Genomic DNA, 9,248 nt, shown 5'->3' on the forward strand with positions numbered 1-9,248 from the left:
GGTGAAATCCCTGACATTTGCAAAAAACAAGCAAAGAAGCACTTAAATGTTGCTGTTCATCTCAGATACCTTCATATCTCAGAGAAATGACATAAGATCTGTTAAGGACACACAGGCCTCTAAGGAAGAATGGCCATACCTCTTCTCATTTGCACATTTTAAACTGGTGTCCATATCAGTAAGTTATTTGAGGAGGCCATGGCCACCAAATTTGCCAGAGTTCTTCATAACTGTCAGTCTCTTCCACTGGAGAAGTCAACTGTGGCTGCAAAACAGAGTGCAGAAATCTGTGGTGGACCTGTGTTGATGTTACTTTCACACTTCAAAGAGGATTGTGCAAGAATGTTCCACATGGTTGACAAAACTTGTATCGCTGATGAGGTTCAGACAGAATACCTGCCACTCACATCACACATTTCTGTGTGGTAAATGAGGAGGAGACAGCAGGTAAATGTGTTAAATGAGAGGCTGGGATGTGTGCGCTCTTCATGCAAATAGAGGCATTCAAACTGATGGATATGTCTGTATGACTTTTTCACAGGAGAGAGTCCAGCTTAATGATTATGGAAAACTTAGTGAGCTTCACAGATGCACTGGATGACATGTTTGTCTGTTACTACATCTTCAATATGTACCACCCAGCTGAACTTGATGGATTTTCTTTGAAGATGAATTCTGTCACAATCTTGGCAGCACCTGACTCAAGACTTTGGTGCCTGTTGGTTTGTGACAGACATACACTCACCCATCTCTTACCCAAAGCGGCCACATTCTCAATTATGCATAATTTTAAGCCTTAAATGGGTGAGTAACATAAAAACTCATGCCCTGTTCCCTGAAAATTAGCTGTGGACACCAAAACAGTTTTTTTGTACCAGACTCTAAACATGTTTACTCACTTTTGGAGTCAGCTTCAAGTGGCCATTAGGGGAACTGCAGTTTTTGGTAGCTCCGTGTTGGCTTCATTTTTCAGCTCCAAAGGTTGACACATTGGCTTTAACACAGGGGGGAACTATACGACTATATAGATTTTAAGTGTCCAAAGATTTAATTCCTTGAAACCATAGCAATTTAAATTGCTATTGAGTAAAGTCTGCATCTAACACCAAGCTAAGGTTTGACTTGGTTCTCAGAAAAAAAGTCAAGCATCAAAGTCACAGCTCTGTAGACAATGTAAGGTTGATGATATGTCACATGCAGCACTATGGGAGACATATTTTCCACCCACATTTATGGAACATTTTTAAGTACAGCACATATGTTGAGCACATTAGAATGTGTCATCATTACTTATTCTACAGCCACATCTTTAACTGATCTTACTTCCAGTGTGCCTTTAGTTAACAACACAGGCCTGAAGCTGTAAATGTGTGTAGGAGGGACAAAATTAAGATGAAATTCACTGGGCTGTGGAGAAATCCAGATGAATCTTTACCAATTAACTGCAACCTGATGCCTTAATGGTGGGTGTTTGAAATGTTAAATATGAAGCCTGGGGTTAACAGTGTGTTTTCATGTTATATGTGTGAGATATAGTAGTTTTAGACCTTTTAAGTTTTGGCTTTTCCTCACATTCACCAAGCTGCTTGGAGGATTCTTATCAAGATAATATTAGAACTGGTGTGACATTTAGATTATGTGAGAGTTAAGGCTATGGCTAATAAGGACTGAGCACATGATTAGATAAATCCTTGGAAACCTGTATGCACTCCCCAGCTATCAATCATCATTCCATTTATAATCTTCCTCATTTATAATAATCTAATCATTTCATTTCAGGATCAAAATCACAGAGTACAGATATGTACAGAGGATTCTCCTCTATCTGTTGGCTGATTAGACTGGACTGGCAAAGCAGAAATCACATCCCAAAGCTTAATGACTTTTGGTGATTACCATATCGCCGCTGCTGCAGCCGGCCCATCATCATCCTCATCATCATCATCATCATCATTTTCAATGTGCTGATTAATGTTAAGATAAACACACAGCAGTTTAAAAATAGATAGTTCTATTTCACAAAAGAAAAAAATAAAAGATGATTATCAAGATGGTCCATGATTACGTAACAAATGTGTTAGTACCCTCACACCGCACTGAGAAAATGCTCCATTCTTTCTGGAAGGTGTTGAAATTAAAAACTCTTTTATCATGCTTACCTTTGTCTTTGGTTTGGTTCTCTTCAGAAATTATGATAGATAATTGAATTGTAGGGATGATTTCAAGCAGACTGTTGTCTTCAACTAGTATCACAGGTATCTTCAACCTGGTAATTCATTCAGCCTGTTTAAATGGAGCAAAGTGCTCATTGTGCTGTTTGGTATCATGTGCACCACACTGAACATGGACAAGAAGAAAAAGAAAAGGGTTGTCTGAGGAGATAAAATAACAATAATAATAACTGCCAAGCATGGTCACAGTAAAGGCGACAAGACTTGATGTCCCTGTGACCACAGCTTCTAATATCATTAAACCTCCCTGGACGTGGCCACAAAGAGAAAATTGACCCCGGATCGAACAGCAGGACAGTCTGCATGGTGGAAAATAACCGAGGACAACTGATAACTGATACAAGCTGAACTCAAAGATCAAAGAGTAACAGTGTCGCACCACACATCACTTTCTGAATGAAAGGGGGCCCACTATTCAAAGAGTTGAATAACCATAGGACAGATTAATTAAATCAGAGCTTTTTGGTCACATGAGCTTCACTTTCACAGAGGAAAAAATGAAGCTTTCACAGAAAAGAAGACCATTGTCACTGTGAAACATGGAGGACACTCAGTTATGATACGGGTTTGTTTTGCTGCGTCTGACACAGTGAGCCTTGAATCTGTGCAGGGAACAATGAAATCCCGGAGTGAGACTGTCCAGTGTCACAGAGCTCTGTCTCAATTGCAGGCCACGGCTGCTCCAACAGGTGAATGACCTAAAACAGAAAAAGAAAACACTGGAGTGAAGTGGTCTGCTATGAGTCCTTAATCCAACTGAAAATCTGTGGAAAGAGCTGAAGCATAGCTGGGAGAAGGCGCCCATTAAATCTTAGAGAACTGGAGCAGAAGAGTGTAGAAGTGCTGAAGTCTCATTAAGAGCTACAAGCAGCACTTTATCGCAGTTGTTGCCTTGGAGGGTGCCACAAATTGTTGGGTTGAGAGTCCCAGTGTTTTTGTCCATGCCATTTCCATTTCTTGCTTTATTTAAAATCATACATTGAAAATCGAAAGCAACATCTTTTCTATTAAATGTGGAAAGTAAACAGAGGATTCCAGTTACTTTGTCAGTTTCAACTTATTTCAGAGGAAATTGTGGTTTTTCTTTTTAAGTGGAGAGTCACAAATAATTTTGGCCATGCCTGTTATTTGTAAAGAAGGCTTTCTGTGTGTTTGCTGTAGCTAAATTATTGTGCTCCACTGAAGCCCACTTTTGTTGTAAAGAAGGATTTAACACATTTTCAATCCCCATTTTCTACGTGAGATAACCAATATAACTGATCAGCTTGGTATAAATATGAGAGCTCAGCCACTTTAACTCAGATTTTTCAGCTATCAAATCATCCTGATAGCTCATAATGAAAACAAAGATGAGTTTCCTCCATGTTCTACAGAAAGATAATGTCAGAATTAAAGAAACTTTAAATGTGTTTCTGTGGCAGATCATAGTTAGACAAACTGTTCACAGGTCACCGTCTTTATACAGGACCCTAAATACTTGAAGGCCTTTTGTGTAAGGTTGTCCTCTTGTATAAAATGAGCCTGTAGGTCGTCTGTGCAGCAGGTTATTGACCAATAGTTACATTTTGTTGTTAGGCGACATCTAGTGGTCGTACTAATTATGGCAGGAAGTAAAGGGAAAAGTGCGGTGACGTAGTTTATAGAGTAACTGAATCCACATCCCAAGGCTGGGGTGGATGGGTGGGTCAACAAAACACAGCAATATGACACAAGAGAACAGTGTTCAATTCCCACATGAAAGTAGCAGGTTATGTTGCTTCTATTATCCATGAGCGTTCATTATTGTAACCATGACAACAAAGATAATCTAATGTTGAGGAAGTACTTATCTTAACCCAAATCCTGATCTTTTCCCTAAGCCTAACCAAACCATGACCCTTATTATAGTAACCATGGTGACAAAGGTGAGTATGCCACGTTTGGTAGAGTCCACATGTTTTTTACTGTAACCATAGTAACCACAGTCCAGTAGGCCTGCTTTTTTAGGGGCGCTATTTGAAAAAAATAAAAGGTTAGAGGACCGGTTGTACTATCAATTCATTCATTATTCATTCATTCATTCTGAACATAGAAAGACTGCACACATCCTGTCTTTCTTCTGATGTCATTCATATCTTGTAGGTCTCATCAGTGGATTATCTGTTCTACAGTGCCTAAAGTATCTTGTGAAAAAATTAAATTAAGTGGCCAAGTTCATATCAGCACCATCATACTCCTCAACAAATTTCCAAGCATAGAGGCAGTTAGTCCTTTATGAACATTTATTTGTAATCCCTAAACCTGGAGAGGACCATCTTTCATTAATTGTGTTATGATGCTCTCTCAGAAGTTACTTAAGCATAAAACACTCCCATTTTCTCCTGATATGTTTTTTTTCTTCCGGTTTTCTGTGTCATATTGCTGGTATGATGTCAAAATGACATCAACAGGTCTTTTTGCTGCAAGATGTGCACGTCATGTGTGAGAAACAGGCAAGACACTGAACTTGTGTGTCTGATCTAATCTGTTACCATGGGCACCGAAATGAAAACCAAGAAGTTCTGCAGCTGCCACACATAAGACACATCCAGTGTGTCTGTGGCCTTAGTGTCACATGAGCAAGAGCACTAACTTACATTATTGTAATATCCCGTTAATGTTTTCTATTTTGTATTCTCACCTGTTTCATTTCCTGCCCCCTGATCATCTTCACTTCCCTCCCCGGCTCTGTACCTGCCCCTGTTGTCAGGTTCCACCCCCTGTCAGCCAAGAACAGAAACCTGTGGCTGCAGTGAACACAGGCTCACCAACACTGGACAGTTGAAGACTGGAAAAATGTAGCCTGGTGTAATGAATCTCAGGCAGCAGATAGGGAGTTTGGCAGCAACAGCATGAATCCATGGACCCAACCTGCCTTGTGTCAACAGTCCAGGCTGGTGTGGTGGTGTGATGGTGAGAGGAATGTTTTCGTTCCACACTTTTTTTCATCCTATGAATGCTACACTCTATCTGAGTATTGTTGCTGACCATGTGCATCCCTTTATGGCCACAGTTTACCATCTTCTTCTGGCTGCTTCCAGTAGCATAATACCCCATGTGATGAAGCAAAAGGTGTCTCACGCTGGTTTCAAGAACATGACAAGTCTAGTGAACTTCAGCGGCCTCTCCAATCTCCAGATTGGAATCCAGTAGAACACCTTTGGGAAAAGGAATATTTCCAGCATCTTATGGATCCATGACATGCAGAACTGAGGCTGCAAGAGTGCAAAGGGAGATATTACCCAGTAATTACCTAGTACATATACAGGATCCTAGTGGTATATACATTTCTTTCAACTTGTGATAAGAGGTGACTTCTGTGAATCACCTAGCCATGCCACTACCCACCTCTCCCAACGGATTTTACTCTGTTTCCACATGTGCAGGTTTCTACATCTGTACTATTGCGTGTGCTTGTTTGTGTGACAGAGCTTTGCCCAGTCAGCTGTTCTCTCATCATATTATCAGGGGTTGTTATGGCATGGCAAATAAACGGGTTGGGCCCACCTAACCCAGTGAATCCAAGTGTGCTCAGATAATGTGTGTGTGTGTGTGTGTGTGTGTGTGTGTGTGTGTGTGAATAAAAGAGCTGGTGCTTGTGTATATTTTTGACATGTCCTGATGCATATGTTTGTTCTCAGACACATGTCCATGTAGGTTAAGATCAAAAAGGTATGATATGGACAGTGTGCACAGCAGCAGTGTGTTCACCTGAGGTTCACAGAGGTGTTGACCATTTTAAAGTTTCCTCTTCTATATATTGACTGTTAAAGTCTTAACTTCCACATATGAGGTGAACTAATATTAAATGGGTTGTTGTTTGGACAGTGAGGGATCACCTATCATTGCATGAGCATGTGTTACTCCTCCCTTTAAAATTACACCAACTTATTACAGACCTCACTTGTGCTGCCCTGTTTCAGAAGTGGAGGAGCTAAACCCCCATTTATTTTTTGGTGGTGTGACGACCCCTGCTGTCATTATGCAGCTGTGTCATTGTATTCCCACTCTGCACTGCACGTCATTGGCGGGTAGTATGTTAGCTAGTTAGTGCCTCCTGGTGACACCTGGGCCTGATGTTGCCAGTTTGTCAGGGTGAGGTCCTGTTACTTTGCCCCTGGTTATTTTCTGGTTTTGTTTCTCACTCCCTTCTCTTCTCTCTCGCAGGCACACCGCCAGTCATGTGACGATATCGCAGCTCCACTCCTCAGTGCACCATACTACATCCACACACTATCTCATCCCTCACACACATCTTCCACTACTGATATCAACAATCCACACCTGTCAATTTTTTATTGTTGAGTTAAACTTTGGCTTTTGTTCAATAACTTACTTTTCTTAAAAAGTTCATTTGGTGCATCTCCCACATTTGTCATGGCCCATGGGTGAAGCTGTGACCAAGTCTGCAGAGTTTTCTATCTTGTTTCCTGGCCCACAGCTGGTCAATAATTTATCCCATTCCTGAACTGTTTATCTACTGTTTCTATAAGTAATGACCGAAAATGTGCAACACCTCATTGTTTTTCAAAACATTGGTTTTAGCGTGGATGTTGAATCCAGGCTCCATCATATAATAATTACATTCTTGTGTCCTGCATTGTCATAACTCTGCCTAATGTAGAATCATACAGAATGTGGTAGTAACATATTCCATCTGGTAAAAGCCACAGTGTACATTTATATTAGGTTCAGGATGGAGCTGCTGTATATCCATTCACATATTTTAAAGTGTTCTACCAAAAAAAAAAAAAAAATAGATACAAAAAACAGTTATTTCTCACCCAATGAACCTCAAAGATGTAAGAAAGACACATGAATGAGTTCTCACTGACATGGAAATAAATGCTTCCCAAAGGTAAACAGCTTATTTAGTGTACAGTTTTTCTTGTTTATGTTGTGTGGATCTGAAATAGAAGAATGAATAACAAAATAAACACATCTCAGTGCCCATACAGTTGCCAACACTTTTATTCCACCTAAAAGAAAATGTTTTTTTTTTTTTTCCTGTTTTATTTGCACCACTAGGATATTTGAGAATAGTTTAATTTGCTGGCACAGACAGTGATCAGAGAAAATGCTGTGACCGGGTCCTACTTCCTGTACACTGCTCAATGTTAAATGCCTTGACAGTGAGACTCCTCTGTCCTAAGAGTAGCTAGTTGTTCACCACAGCCAGAGAGGGCTGATCTTGATCCTCCCACAACAATAAGGTGTGTTCCCAGTCGGGTTCATCCCTTTTTCATGTCCCTCTGGAAACAACAGCTGCATCCCAGTCTGTGCTACTTGCAGCAAGAGAGGGAAACACAGACACAATTAACAATGTATGTACGTATCGTAAACATACATGAATTTCTCTTTTTTTGTCTGATATAATTCCTCGTTTGCCATTTTGTTTTATACATGACAACATTTATTTACATTAAAACTGAAGTGAGATCCTACAGCTCACATGTGGCGTAAATGCAGCAAGTTCCAACGTCCCCACGTTGTCCTGAACGAAGCACAGTTGGTGTACTGGATGTGGGTGGAGCTGGACCAATAAGCTTAATTCAAGCTTCACCTGAGCCAGCTGCTGATGTCGAACAACAGAAAGTCTGTTTTAGATATGAATCTTTGTTTCACCTCAAATCAATTAATTCACATGATTTCTTATTGATCAGTGTAGCAGTGTAGTGTATCTGACATGACTGAGATTCTCCATTATACTCTGTATAGCATTGATTGACCCCTTTCCTTTGTCCAGCTACACTAAAGAATGACTAAATGTTTAATCTAAAGAATTAGATAATGTTGATATAGTTTCCTTTCCTGTTGTTTGGGGCTTTTCTGAATAATCTAACTGTTCAACTTTACTCAGATTTAGTTTTGTTGAACACTTGAATGTGTTGGTATCACATATTTGGCCTGTAGTGGCCTGTGCAGGTCTTCAAGCCAGTGTAACTTAAGTTTATTCTGCTGTGTTGCTACAGGGTTGTTCATCTGCTTCTGTTCAAATCTGATCAGTGTCCACACGACAGTGCACTCAGTGGCTCATGAAACACTCCAGCTGCACTGATATGACTGAACAGAGAGACATCTTTGCCTTTAACAGATAAGCAGACATACCCGAGGTCACTGGCAGTGCGGACTCCATACACAGTGTCCATCAGCTGGTGTATATGACCTGTTTTACTTTCTAGCCATCAAAAGTGTTCAACATCCAGCCTGAATGAACAGATTCAGATTCAGAAACCAAAGAACTATCCCAGCCAGTGGTAATCTCTCTTTCTTTCATTGGCCTTCAAAATAGGATGCACCCATACCATGTGATCCCAGGACCGCCTTGAACACAGATACTGGGCAGTACTGCCAATATCTCATTTCAGCCTGGATGACATCATTGTGTAGGTAGGTAAAGGTAAAAGGTAAAAATGCTGCAAAGTGAGGAGCGGCTCTGGATGCAATTTAAAAACCAGGAAAAACAGGAAATGGACTTCTTCCCAGTGGTGTAACAGTACAGTGGCAAAGTCAGAAAGTACCTGCCTAATCGGAGAAAGTATGTAGGTCTATATTACACAGACACCCTCAAGCTTATGAGAGGCAAGATCTGCCTCTTTTGAGTGTGTATATGTTATAGAGCTGAACCGTCACTGATACAGATGTATCATGAATCAATTACTGTTCTTTATCAAGTGTCCTCTAAAACAGAGTGTCCTCTGAAAAACTTGACATTCACCAAAATAGTTTTTATTTCATGTTCCTATCTGCTGCAAATTATGACAGATAAAAGTTTTAGTGACAGCGTTGCAACAGGTGAATATTTACCTCCACCTAATGGTGACACTGGCTCCTCCTCCTCCTCCCCCTCCTCCTCCAACATGCTACGTAATTGGCAAGCTAGCTAGCTACCAGCAACTTAAATTGGGAAAGTAACATTAAGATATATTGTTCATATGCTGCAGATTGTTAAATGTGACTTTTCATAGCACTGTGCTGAAGAAATAACGCTGCCTAGAA

This window comes from Trachinotus anak, unplaced genomic scaffold (genome assembly GCF_046630095.1).
Source record: "Trachinotus anak isolate AG129_WGS33_773 ecotype Australia unplaced genomic scaffold, CSIRO_AGI_Tana_v1 ptg000021l, whole genome shotgun sequence".
NCBI classification, from domain to species: Eukaryota; Metazoa; Chordata; class Actinopteri; order Carangiformes; family Carangidae; genus Trachinotus; species Trachinotus anak.